The following is a 15,060-nucleotide window of genomic DNA, read 5'->3' as shown; positions in this document are numbered from 1 at the left end:
ACAAAAGTATCACCATATGGCCACATCGAAATCACGGATGAAGGTTCAGAGAGGACTTTTACAGTGAATGGACAAAGACTCAAGCATTACCTAGGCAACATGGGGGAAAACCCCAGAGTAAAGTACCATCTCAAGTAATTAAGGACTCGTCGAGCTAGCGACGATAAAAGAGCACTCTGTTGGGAGGCAACCCAACCTCAGGTAGTTTCACTTTCATCTTTATTTCAATAAAAATCACAAGTTGTTTCCCCTGTATTGTAAGGAGCTAAGTTTGGTGTTCCACACCAGAACAATCCAAGAGTGGTAGTGTAGTTCTAAGTTTGGTGTTCTACTAAAAGACATTGGTTAGAATTACACTCCACTCCAAAAGAACATTGCTAGCTCCATCCAATCAAGAGAAACCACTTAGATGTAGTTAGACTATAGGTGATCATTGCTTTGTTGATAACAAGATATGAGAGTCTCTGCATATATGCAATATTTTGTACTGGGAAAAGAACTAAGTTTGGTGTTCACACACCAAATTGAGTTCAAGAGGCACAAGCATACATGTAAGCTAACTATGTCTCAAGTGCTTTGGGAACAAGCAACTTCCAGTAACCTTGCAGGAATCTTGTAAGGAAATGGTGCACCTTCACCCAAAGAAGCGAGGCAGCAAAAACTAGGATGATGACAAAGAGAGAGGGGGACCAGAGATCATCACCCGAAGGTTGTATTGTTACCTAATTCCATTGTACTCAGAATTGTTGAAAGTTGGAAGTTCGAATGCACTTTTGATTTGTAGTTACTCATAGTTGAACCCTTTTTAAATTCTGTCTTTTAAGTTCTGAATAGGTCTATGTACACTAGTCTTTATGTTACTGCACCATCACTTAACTTACTTGTATGCTGTCCCTTTAAATCAAATTGAAGAAGAGAATGATTATGTTTTTAAAAGACCAGAGTAGAGTTCATAATGTGGAAGTGCATTCATGAATCTTTGGGGTAGTCATAAGTTAGCTAAATTGGTTCAACCACAAGGCTAGGATGACAATTATATGGCCTGAATACTTTGCTTTGGATAAACTCATGAGACTAAGTTAATAACAAGATCCTAAGAAGAGAAAAGGGAAAGAACAATGGAAGTGAAAAAACAAAAGAAAAAGAGTAAGCAATAAGGCTAGGTATCAATGGTTTTAATCTTGAGGCAAGTGTCTGTGGTGCTCCTGTGTGAGGGATCTACTTGGATGAATAAGCTCTTAGGGGTGCCTTATCACTTGGTAACTTGGGTTAACTAACTCGGGATTATCAGCTGAAAGTCCACTATCAAGAGTAACCTTCACTACAGAACACTTAGTAACCCAAAGAGGTGCTGGACACCAAGGTCTCAAGAAAAGAAAATAAATACACTAAATGCATGTAGTGTGTATGTATGGGGGATAGGCTTGAGGGAGTAAGTCCTTAGGGGTGTCTCAACACCTAGCACCTTGAACCAACTGGTTCGAGAGTGTTGGCTGAAAGCTTATCTTAAAGAGTTGCCCCCTTACAGAGCACTTAGACTAAATAACACAAACAACCCTTGAAATAACAATAAAAGGATCAATGAATAAAGGTCTCATGGGATATAAATAAAGTGGGTGTTTTAGGACATGATAAAGGTCTGAAAGCCAGTAATGGAATGAACCTAAGTTGCTATGCATGAAACCACCATAAAATCAGTAAAATAACTTCCACAAGAATGACTCATTCCTCTGGATACTCCATTCATCATTCTCTTGTTCCAGTACTTGCTTAGGGACAAGCAAGCTTTAAGTTTGGTGTTGTGATGCCAGGGCATCTTGGCCAGTTTCACTGACCTTTTCTTTACTGTTTTTAGGTTAGCTTCATGCATTTCTTTAGGAAATAAGCTAGTTTTGGGTAGATATTCACTTATGCCTTGATTCAAGCATACATTGTGCATTTTACATAATTTCATGAGGATTTTGCATAAGTTTAGTGACAATTATTATGTTGCATTACTCATGACTTGGACTAGAGCTTTGATGCACTTTATTGCTTGATTTCAGGACCAAAAGGAAGCAAGAAAATGGGAGGTAACTTGCAAGATTAATGAGAAAAGTGATTGCCAATAACACTCTCAAAAAGCCATCAATGCCCACGTTAGAGAGTCACGTTAACTAAGTTAACGTGAACTCTAACGTGGAGAAGAGAAGTTGAGCCAACGTTAGTGACACTTAACATTGTCACTAACGTTGGCAATTACTCATAAGTGGCCACGTTAGAAGCCACGTTAACCTAGTTAACGTGGCCTCTAACGTTAAGGGGGGAAGAGAAGCCAACGTTAGTGACACTCAACATTGTCACTAATGTTGGCCTATGGTGCAAAGTACCACGTTAACTCCCACGTTAACTTGGTTAACGTGGGAACTAACGTAAGGGATGAAGAGTTGTCGACAACGTTAGTGACACTCAACATTGTCACTAACGTTGAAGCAACCACACAACCCCCAAGAGTCACGTTAACTTGGTTAACGTGGAAGCTAACGATGAGGAATGAAGGATGAGCCAACGTTAGTGACACTCAACATTGTCACTAACGTTGGGATGGCTAAAGATGGCCACGTTAGAAGCCACGTTAACCTAGTTAACGTGGACTCTAACGTGAGACCTAGGGGTACATTGGAACGTTAGTGACAATGTTGAATGTCACTAACGTTCTCGAAGGATGGCAAGGGCTACGTTAGAAGCCATGTTAACCTAGTTAACGTGGGCTTTAACGTGAAGCAAGAAGGGGCACACTGGAACGTTAGTGACAATGTTGAGTGTCACTAACGTTCTCGAAGGTTAACAAGGCAACGTTAAAAGCCACGTTAACCTAGTTAACGTGGGTTTTAACGTGAGGCAAAGGGGTGCATTGGAACGTTAGTGACAATGTTAAGTGTCACTAACGTTCTCGAACTTATATTCTCACTAAATATTAACACCCCTGACGTCCTGAACTAAAGTCTCTGCCCACTTCGCACTTTCTCTCTGCAAGTAAAGCCAAGCCCAAATAAAGAAAGGAACTGCTTCAAACTCAAGATCCAAAGGCCCAAGACTTGAAGAATCACACTAGAAGCTGAGAAGAGTAGTATATATAGGAGTAGCTTTGAATTGAGAAAGAGTTCTGGAGGCTGGAAAAAAGGAGAACTACTCTCTGTATTTTACTTTCTTTGCAATTTCTAGTTTTATGATGTATTCTCCATCTTTGTTTTCATTTTCAAGAGCTATGAACAACTAAACCCCTTTCATTGGGTTAGGGAGCTCTGTTGTAATTTGATGGATCAATACTAATTTTCATTATTCTTCTTCTATCTTTCCTCTTGATTTTACTTGAAAGCTTTCGATCTTTATCCAATTGAGTAGTTATCTTGGAAGAGAAGCTACTCAAACTTGGATCTCTTTTGAACCTTGAAAGAGGAATGAAGAGATCAAGCTAGAAATGCTTTCTCATGCTGGACCAAATTGGGTTTGGATGGGTATGTGACTATAACCCTCTCAATACTTGATTTGGGAAATGCATGTGGTATAATCAGTGACCATACTTCATCTCTTCTCATGAGCAATTGACCAAGGAATTGGCTATTGATCAAGATTTGAGAGATTGAATTGCAAGAAATTGTAATTCAATCACTTAAGATTGCCAAGGAGATCAATGAGTGCATTGATTGAGGAAGAGATGAAAATGAACTTGATCCGGAGAATTGCAACATCTCCTAAGCCCAATGAACTCTCTATCTCTGATCTTACCCATTCTCTTTAATTTCTGCCATTTACTTTTATGAGCAAATCCCCCATTCCCATTTACAATTCTGCAATTTATTTTCAGTCATTTACTTCCAGTCCTTTAATTCTAGCATTTACTTTTCTGTTATTTACATTCCTGCCATTTTTATTTTCTGCAACTCTCAACCCAAATTCTGGAATCGCTCAACTAGAACATTCTTCTAATTAAAGTTGCTTGATCAATCAATCCCTGTGGGATTCGACCTCACTCTATTGTGAGTTTTTACTTGACGACGAATTCGGTACACTTGCCGAAGGGAGATTTGTTGAGAGACAAGTTTTCCGTGCATCACAAGTGCACCCATGGACCATTTTCAATGAAAGGCCATCTTAGATCCACTTCTTCATCAACCTGAAAAGCCCATTCCAAATTCTGAAAACCAAAAATAGAAAGTGTATAAATAGGAGTTAATTTGATTTGTAGAGGATCTTTTTACCTTTGGACCTTGAGCTCCATTTTAGTTTTCACTTTGATTTGAATTGTTCTGACTTTGGAATTTGGGAATTTGGATCTAGTTTTCTTTCTGCATTTTCTTTTCTTCTGAAACTTTCACTATCTGTTCTTGGAGTTTGAATTGAGATTGAAGAGCTTCATTGATTCCATGTTTGAGAATTATCTTTTACCTCTCTTCTCAATTATTCTAAGGATTGGATCTGAGTTTAGTTTTTTGTTTTTAATTTCTTTCTTTTGCGACTTTTACTTTTCTGTTTTGGGGATTGGAGAATTGGATATAAGTTTCTTTACTGTTTTCTTTTCATTTCTTCTGAAATTACTTTCTGCTTAATCAAGAGAGAAATTGAGATCTAGATCTGCTTTCTAATCTCATTTCTCTTCTTCGATCTTCAATTTCTCTTTAAGAATTTCATAATTGAATCAAGTTTTCTTACTCTTTGTTTCTTCAAGCAATTTTTCCTTTTTGTTGTGCTACTGAATTGAATCCCTTCATCTAATAGCTTTCTGATTTGCTTCAATTTACATTTTCTTGTTAAATTCTAAATCCCAGCACCCAAATCCCATTTACTCTTCAAGTAATTTACATTTCTCAGCAATTGAGATTCAGTAATTTACATTTCTTGCATTTTAAGTTTTTGCAATTTACTTTTCTTGCAATTTAAGTTTCAGCTCTTTTACTTCCTTATTCTTTAAGTTACATGCAATTTACCTTTTCTGCATCTTTAGATTCAGTCAATTTACCTTCTGCACTCTATTTTTCTGCTCAATTTACATTCTGCACTTCTATTTACTTGCAATTTAGCTTCTGTCACTCAAAATCACTCCATTCCTCAACTGTTCGCTTAACTAAATTCAACACCTAACTAAAATTGCTCAATCCATCAATCCTCGTGGGATCGACCTCACTCTTGTGAGTAATTACTACTTGATGCGACCCGGTATACTTGCCGGTGCGTTTTCGTGTGGAATCGCATTTCCAACCCCAAAAGGATCTTATAGAAGACAGTGAGCACCTTAAAAAATGACTGGACAATGAGACTTGATGATGCTCTCTGGGTGTACAAGACATCCTTCAAGACCCCTATTAGAATGTTTCCATATCAGTTAGTCTATGGTAAGGCTTGTCATCTGCTAGTGGAGTTGGAGCACCGAGCATATTGGGCAACAAAGTTCCTAAACTTTGATGCCAGGACCGCAGGAGAGAAAAGGCTGCTCCAACTGAACGAGCTTGATGAGTTCAGGCACTCTGCTTATGAAAATGGAAAACTATAAAAAGAAAAAGCCAAAAGTGGCATGATAAGAAGATGGCTTCAAGAGTATTTGAGCCTGGCCAGAAGGTTTTACTATTCAACTCTCAGCTCAGGCTCTTTCCCGAGAAGCTTAAGTCTAGGTGGTCAGGACCCTTTGTGGTCACTGGAATGTCACCCTATGGTCATGTCGAACTCCAAGATGGGAATTTAGGTGGCAAATTCATAATCAATGGTTAGCGGGTAAAACATTATCCTGGAGACGAGATTGATCACCAGAGATCCACCGATCTACTGACATAGTAGATATGAATGTCAAGCTAATGACAGTAAAGAAGCGCTTGTTGGGAGGCAACCCAATCTTAAGTATCCTTTGGTTTATTTCTGTGTTAATTTCAGTTTTACTTTAGCTTGGTGTTTACTGATCTTCATATTTTTCTAGGTTTAATCTGGTTTGTGATCATGTGCAAAGCTTAGAACAGGGATAGAAGGACACAAAGGGAAGAACAGAACACTCTAAAGCTGAAAGAAAATTGCGCGCTAAACACCAGGGAAGGCGTTTAGCGCCTGCAAGGGAGCTGTGCATGGGGATTTAACGCCCCAATTAGGCGTTCCAATCCAAACCCTACCCACTTAGGGCATTTCCCGCCCATCATGGGCGTTTAACGCCACAAAAAAAAGGGATTGGCGTTTAACGCCATAGGGGGACAGAGCCATCCCCACATTGGGCGCTGAATGCCTAAGGTGGCGTTTAATGCCACCAAAGGAGCTAAATCTCATACCATATCTTACTAGTTCCCTTTCATATCTTTTCATATCACATCCTTTTGATATTCTCCGCTCCCTCCTCTTCCACTACTCATTCTCACCCATCAAATTATCTATGTCCCAATTATTTTCATACCATATCTCCTCATATCCTACTCATATCTTTTCATATCATATCCCCATCAATAAAAAATTCACTCCATCTTTTTCCACCCCCATAACCGAAATTGAATTCCCCCTCCCCTATAAATACTACTTTAATTCAAACCTCTCCTCACCTTTTCATTCTGCTCTTCAATTCTCCATTTTGTCTCTCCCTCTATATTTCTATTCTTTCTTCTGTTTTCCCTAGGATGAGCAAAAGCTTTAAGTTTGGTGTTGGGGCGCTCTGTTTTTCATTTTTCTCACACTCCCTATGGCACCAAAAGTTGGAGAGTCCTCTTCAAGAAAGAGGAAGGAAAAGGCTCCCTCTAATCCCACATGAACTCCATTGGTTTTACACTAAGGCTCATGAGGAGCACTATTATAAGATCATTAGCAAGAAGAATGTGATACTGATAAACCCCATTTGGAGGGTTTATCTTGAGTTGAATTTAGGGAATTTTGTCAACCTTTTTCCCATTTATCCAATGAAATAGCATGGTTTTATAACTTCTCCCTTAATTGTGCTTAACAGTGAACACATGCTTTTTAGGTCTTAAAATAGCTAAATTTAATTCACCTTGATTCTATTAGATGCCTTGATATGTTTGTTAAGTGATTTCAGATCTAGAAGGTAAAGATTAGATCAAGGGAATGAAGGAAAAGCATGTAAAAATGGAGAACTCATGAAGAAATGAAGGAATCACAAAAGCTGTCAAGCCGACCTCTTCGCATTTAATCAACCATAACTTGAGCTACAGAGGTCCAAATGATGCAGTTCTAGTTGCGTTAGAAAGCTAACATCCGGGGCTTCAAAATGATATAAAATTTGCTATAGTTGCATCGTGTTTATAGGAGCGCACATGCATAGTACACGTACACGCCGGTGGTTGCACATGGTTCACTTAATGCAATTCGTGGCCAGCGATTTTAGAAGCCTTGTGGGCCCAATCCAACTCATTTCTGATGCTATTTAACCCAAGGTTTGAAGAGGGATGACATACATTACACACTGAGATTAGTTTTGGAGGTAAAGTTAGTTTCTAGAGAGAGAAGCTCTTTCTTCTCTCTAAAATTAGGAGTAGGTTAGATCTAGGTTAGGACTTCTTAGATCTAGATTAATTTCATGCTTTGATTTATTTTTCTCTTTATAATTATTCTTCTTCTACCTTTCTTCTCTCTAGTTTTGCTTTTAATTCATGTAATTCTCTACTTTTATATTGATGCACTTTTGTTTTTTCCATTTTCATTTTAATGCAATTTATGATTCATGTTCCTTTATTGCTTAATTGAATTGTTGTTGTTAATTTCCTTGCAATTGAGTAGTGTAGATTTACTTTCCTTGCAATTTTTACTATGCTTTCTTTTTATGCCTTCCAAGTGTTTGATAAAATGCTTGGTTGGATTTTAGAGTAGAATTTTATGCTCTTGGCTTGGGAAGGTAACTTAGGAACTCTTGAGTTACTAATGTCCAAGTGATTGACGATTGGGAGCCATTAACGCTAGATCTCACTAATTGATTTGGTGTAGAACTAGGACTTATGGACTTGGATTGACATAGCTCATTTGACTTTTATTTATTAGTTAGAGGATGATTTAATGGGGTTGATCCTTGCCAATTCTCATGTTGTGGTTAGTGATTAGGATAGAGATCCTTGACCACCAAACCTTGCCAAGACCTTTTTAGTTGTTAGTTTATTTTCATTGTCATTTACATTTCTTGTTTCTTATCCTAAAAACCCCAAAATATACTCCATAACCAATAACAAAACACTCTATTGTAATTCTTAGGGAGAACGACCCGAGGTTTGAATACTTCGGTTTATAAATTTAGGGGTTTATTTTAGTGACAAACAATCTTTTGTATGAAAGGATTATTGATTAGTTTAGAAACTATACTTTACAACGAGATTTCAATTGTGAAATTCTAGACCGTCAAAAAATCCCGTTCATCAAAATGGCGCCTGATGACATGCCAACATGTCATATTTTTCTATGCTTTTTCATTTGTTTTCAATAGGTTTTATGCACTTTCTTGAGCCATAAGCAAGCCAATTGGGTAGATTTTCATGTTTTCTTTGATTCAATCAACCATGGATGAATTAATGCAATTTCATGAGATTTTATGCTATAATTGTCATATATTATGAAAGAATAACAAACTCATGATTTTGAGCATAGCTTTGATGTGTTTGGTTGATTGATGATAGGTGAAAAGAGTTTTGAAGAAGGTTGAAGGAAGAAGGAATGGTTAAGAGCAAGAGAGAACAAAAAGTTTGAGCCAAAGTTTGCCTCAAACTTTAGCTCAAACTTTTGGGAAAAAAGCTTGAGCCAACGTTTGCCTCAAACTTTTTGGCAAACGTTGGCATCACAAAATCAACACCCTGGAGGAAAAAGCTTGCGCCAACGTTTGAGGTCAAACTTTTGCTCAAACGTTGGCGCCACACCAACATACCCAGGGGAGAAAAAGCTTGCGCCAACGTTTGCCTCAAGCTTTTTGGCAAACGTTGGCGCCACAAGGCATATAAGGGGTATACTTCCAACAAGAATAACTTGAGCTACAGAGCTCCAAATGAGGTGATTCAAAATGCAATGGAAAGTAGGAATCAAGAGCTTTCCAAGCATATATGGCACTGCATGGTGGACACTAAAATTGAGGGAGAAAACTGCCCCGAAATGTGCATAAACGAACATGATGGCAACTTGCAGTGAGGCCAACTGACCTCTGCACCTTCGACGGAGTATAACTCGAGCTGTGGAACTCCAAATGATGCGCTTCCAACGGCATTGGAAAGTAGACATTCAGGGCTTTCCAACAATGTATAATAGTATGGGGTGAACAATGTGTTTAAGTCTCCAAAATCTGGCGTTTTCGACCACGTTTGAGGCAAACGTCGCCTCAAACGCTGCACACCAAAGCCAGCGACCTTGTCCTCTTCAAAGGTTCATAACTTGAGTTGTAGATGTCCAATTGAGATGATTCCAAGTGAGTTAGAAAGATGGCATTCATAGCTTTCCAACCATATATAATAGTCTATATTGGGCATAAAATTTGCAACGTGACAAGAGGACAAAGTAGCCCCTAAGAAGCATACAAAAGGGATCCACGTTTGGCTCAAAGTTTGACCTCAAACTTTGGCTCAAACGTGGATGGCAGCAAGGAATGTTAGCTGATATAAAAAGTTTGAGTAAAAGTTTGACCTCAAACTTTTACTCAAGCTTTTCTGGTTCATGGCCCGGTTCACAAATGGGTTTCTCTCCAACTCCAAGAGCAATCAACAGAGGGTATCTTCAACCCAATTCCATCAAGAGCAAGGGCCCAATTGACACCACTCAAAGGCACAAGAGATAGTTAGAATAGAAATTTTATTTTAATTGTAATTTGTTTTGAATTTCATTTTCATTTTGTAAAAATGCCTATAAATAGGCATCTGTTTCATTGTATTGGGGGGCGAGCTCCACTAGGGAGCATTAGGAATACAGAACTCTCTCTCTTTAGTTTTTCTTTTTGTTTTGAATCTTGGGTTGAGAATTGAAGAAATTCTGTTTCAATCTCACCTTGAGAATTCTCTCTGTTTTCTTCTTCTGCAAACTTTCAAGTGAATTGTGATTTGAATCAAAGTTCGTTTCATCGCTTTCATCTTTAATTTTCCTGCATCTTGTTTGCTAGCGGATCAAGGAAGGAATTGAGATCTATACTTGTTTTCTAGTCTCATTGATTTCCTGAGATCTTCAACTTCTCATTTAGATTTTGCAATTGAGCTGCATTTCATTTTCTGTTCGGTTCCTCAATTCAATTTACATTAAGCCTGCTGCAAATCTCATTTACATTTCCTGCACAATTTTAAATTCCTCTGCAATTGCTCTAAGTTCTAATTCACTGCAATTTTGCTTCTCTGTTTACATTGCTCCCAATTTACTTTCCTGCAATTTAAGCTTGCTGCAAGAGTTTTGAATTCTGATATATTGCTCTATTTAATTTTCAGCACCTCAGCCCCTTTACTTTTCATGCAATTTACTTTTCTTGCAATTTAAGTTTCAGCTATTTTACTTTCTTGTTCTTTAAGTTACTTGCCAATTTACATTCTACAACTCTAAATTCATTGTCATTTATTTTCTGTTGGCTACAATTTCTCACAATTCACTTCAATGTTAGCTTGACTAAACTAATCACCCACTAAAGTTGCTTGATCCATCAATCCCTGTGGAATCGACCTCACTCACGTGAGTTTTATTACTTGATGCGACCGGTATACTTGCCGGTGAGATTTGTGTGTTTGGAATTCATTTTTCGTTTTCCACAAAAAATACACATCAAGTTTTGGCGCGTTGCCGGGGATTGATTTAGATCAACAATGATTAAGTGGGTGAGAAGTCTAGATTAAGCATTTTCTTTGTTTTTGTTCTTGAAACCAAGGTGTTTGTGTTTTGCCTCACTAAGCAAATATCATCTGAAACATGAATTTCAATTTTATTTGGTGTTGTGTTTTACAAAATTCAAATGGAGTTCAACTCATCTTATGATCAAACAAATTTTATGGGATATTACCCACCATCACCAATCTCTAATGGTGGCTGGGAATATCACCAAGAGAATACACATTCTGAGCACTCCAATTCATGGAGATTTGCTTCAGAGACACAAGATGAGCAAGAAAATCATATGGGATATCTTCCTCCACCACAAAATGATGCAAGTTGCTATTCTAATGATGGTTGGGGGAGCAAAACCAGAAAACATTTGAGAGGCCATATTCCACTTATCAAGAGCCATCTTCACTCGAACGTACTATCAATTCACTTATACAAAATTTCCAACCTCACCTTCTAGTTTTTCATCTGAAAATTCTTCATCACTGGACTTTGTCTCCACACAAATCCTTGCCAAAACTCACCACCCACACAAACTTCCATGAACCAAAGACTCTCAATCTTGAGTCCATGCTCAAAAGAATGCGGAGGAGAAGAGAAATACCAGAAAGAACAGAGAACTCCCTCAAAACATGGAAGTACAGTTAGGCAATTATGAATGCAAGGAAGGAGGAAATGGAAAAACAAGAAACAAGGTCCCTGTGTCAAGTGAAATTGCAAAAAAGGAAGAGGCTACTGAGTCAAGTGAATTTTTAGTGAAAAAGAAAGAGGTAGTGGAAATAGTTGAAAATGAAACTGCACTTGAGGTGACAAAAGAACCTGAACACTCACAACTCTCACAAACCTCCCTGGACCAAAATGCCTCAACACTTGAATCCATGATTGAAAGGTATGAAGAGGAGATGAAGAAAGCTTGGGAAGATCAACAAACCTCCTCCATGAAAGAGCTATTAAAGCAAATGTTGAGTGCAAAGAAAGGAGTGGAGGAGCAAGAAGTGAGGAAGTCATTCCAGAGAATTCACACTCAAGTGAAGCAGAAAATCACATGAAGGAAGGGCTCATGGAACCACCAATACAAGAGACTCTTGATGAAAAGAAGACTCCAACAATCACACAACCACCAAGACTTGGATTCAAAGAAGTGAAGGCAATTAACAAAAGCACCAAGAAGAGGATTGTGACCAAGCTACCAAGGACAACATTCAAGAGGAGGTCAACCACAAGCAATCCAACCCCTGGACCAATAGCAAGCAAGCTCAATCAAGCCATGTACAAAAGAAAGCTTGCTGAGAGGAAACCAAGACAGGGGGCAATAGCTGAATCTTCTCCTCTCTTGAAGTCATTCCTCTTAACAAACTGGAAGAAGAGGAAGAAAGTGAACAACATGTCAACCGTAGGTATAATTTCTCTTCTCTGCTTTGTTTTCATTCTTTGTTTGTTTAAATTCAATAAATTGGCATATGGTTACATTCTAAGTTTGGTGTTGCCTTGCAACAAATTGTTTTCAATCTTTTTGGATGATTGCATCAAATCAAAAATGAAAGTGACGCACCAAGATTCTAAGTTTGGTGTGCCACCTATTTTTCTATGCAAATCATTCAGCAACACCACTTGTCTACATAACCACAATGTCTTTGCAGTGTTAATTTCTTTTGGTTTGATATTTTGTTATTCTGTTTACTTTAGTTAATTCTTTGTTTTTAATGCTTTCATTTTAGTTTGCTTATTTACTGTGTTTAATAATACATCACCAAGAGAGCTTTATTAATGACAGATTCTTGACTTGGTGATTGTATTTAACATATAACAGTCTTTCTTTTTTTTTCATTTAGTATTAATTCAAATAAATGGACATAGGATTGCATTCTAAGTTTGGTGTTGCTATGCAACACAATTTGCTTCAAATCTTTACTTGATACTTGCATTGATTCCAAGTGAAAGTGTCACACTAAGTTTGGTGTGCCACTTATCTTTTATGCAATGTATTGTGCTCACCTTCTTAAGTTTGCAATCACAATGTCTCTATCTCTTGTGCCTTGATTATTATCTTTAATTTTTCTTGCTTGAAACACATGTACTACTAACATTCCTTGTGTAAGACATTCATGATCCATCTTAGCCCCATAGCCACGGTTCTAATAGTTGCTTGAGGATGAGCAAGCATTCTGAGTTTGGCAAGGGAAGGAGGAAGAATAGAGGAAAAAGGACAACAATAATGAAGATGAACTACAAGGTTGTAGAGTTCCTTTTCTCCTCATTGTTTCCAGCGCTTAAAATGCATGATTGTCTTCATCTTTCTGTTACATGTGTGTATGAATAAAGCATAGCATGAATATTGATTTATAACATGTTGCCATGCCATTATGACTACCAACTTGAGTTTTGTAAAGCTAAAGCAGTAAAGTATCATGATCATAAACAAACAAGGAATTAAAGAAGAGTTTAGCATGTGCATACAAGTATTGGAAAGCTAGTATGATTAATTGTTGCTCAATTGCATTGGATTTATTTAATTGAAGTTTTCATCTAGAACATTTTGTGAAATCTTTGAAAATCATGAAAACCTTGAAGAGGCAAATACAATTAAAGCAAGAAAAGAAAAAGGGAAAAAATGAGAAAGCTAAGGCTCTGAGTACCAATGGCAATTTATTTGCTAAGTACTTGTGGTGTTTATGTATCAAGCCAAATACTTGAAAACAAAACATTTAGAAGTCAAGGTTAGGCTCAAAGTGCAAAAGCACTCCCTCAAAGCTCAAGACTCTGAGTATCAATGATTAGAGAGTCAAGAAAAGAAAAGAAAAAAATGAGCTTAATGAAGTCCTCTAATCAAATGCTTGTGGTTCTTATGTATCAAGTGGTAATACTTGAAAACAAAGCATTAGAAGTCGTAGCTTTGTTATCAACTCATGGAGCAAAGCACCCAAAAGGAGAAGCTAAATAAGAAAATCAAAAGCTTGTTTCAAGGAAGAAATAAAAGAGAAATATTCATAAATTGAGCTAGATGGAGCATCAATCATTTACATTTCTTTTGTGATTGTAGCATGCTTAGAAAACTAGCTTACCATGAACATTGAGTTGCTATTCTTCTTGCCTTGGATTGTCAATCTCTATTGCATGATTCTTTTCTTGCTTGGGGACAAGCAAGGTTTAAGTTGTGTTGTGATGACATGCCAACATGTCATATTTTTCTATGCTTTTTCATTTGTTTTCAATAGGTTTTATGCACTTTCTTGAGCCATAAGCAAGCCAATTGGGTAGATTTCATGTTTCCTTTGATTCAATCAACCATGGATAAATTAATACAATTTCATGAGATTTTAAAAATATGCATATAATAATAGTCAAAAAAAAAAAATGATATTAATGAAAAAAAAAAAGGAAATAAAGAAAAACAAAACTCCGCCTCATAGATTTGTGCATATTTGGCAAACCGTTGGCGCCACAAGGCATATAAGGGTATAACTTCCAACAAGAATAACTTGAGCTACAGAGCTCCAAATGAGGTGATTCAAAAAGAATGGAAAGTGGAATCAAGACTTTCCAAAATATATGGGCACTGGCATGGTGGACACTAAAATGAGGGAGAAAACTGCCCCCGAAATATGCATAACGAACATGGTGGCAACTTGCCAGTGAGGCCAACTTGACCTCTGCACCTTCGACGGAGTTTAACTCGAGCTGTGGAACTCCAAATGATGCGCTTCCAACGGCATTGAAAAGTAGACATTCAGGGCTTTCCAATAATGTATAATAGTATGGGGTGAACAATGTGTTTGAATCTCCAAAATCTGGCGTTTTCGTCCACGTTTGAGGCAAACGTCGCCTCAAACGCTGCACACCAAAGCCAGCGACTTGTCCTCTTCAAAGGAGCATAACTTGAGTTGTAGATGTCTAATTGAGGTGATTCCAAGTGAGTTAGAAAGCTGGCATTCAGAGCTTTCCAACCATATATAATAGTCTATATTGGGCATAAATTTGCAACGTGACAAGGACAAAGTAGCCCTAAAGCTACAAAAGGGATCCACTTGGCTCAAAGTTTGACTCAAATTGGCTCAAACGTGATGGCAGCAAGGAATGTTAGCTGATATGAAAAGTTGAAAAAGTTTGACCTCAAACTTTACTCAGCTTTTCTGGTCTGGCCGTTCACAAATGGGTTTCTCTCCAACTCAAAGCAATCACAAAGCTATCTTCAAAAATCAACCCAATTCCATCAAGACAAAGGAAAACAATTGACACCAAAAATCAAAAAGGACCAAGAGTAAAGTTAGAAAAAAT

This window comes from Arachis hypogaea, chromosome 11 (genome assembly GCF_003086295.3).
Source record: "Arachis hypogaea cultivar Tifrunner chromosome 11, arahy.Tifrunner.gnm2.J5K5, whole genome shotgun sequence".
NCBI lineage: Eukaryota > Viridiplantae > Streptophyta > Magnoliopsida > Fabales > Fabaceae > Arachis > Arachis hypogaea.
The sequence above is the reverse complement of the archived record's forward strand: the minus strand, read 5'-3'. Positions refer to the sequence as shown.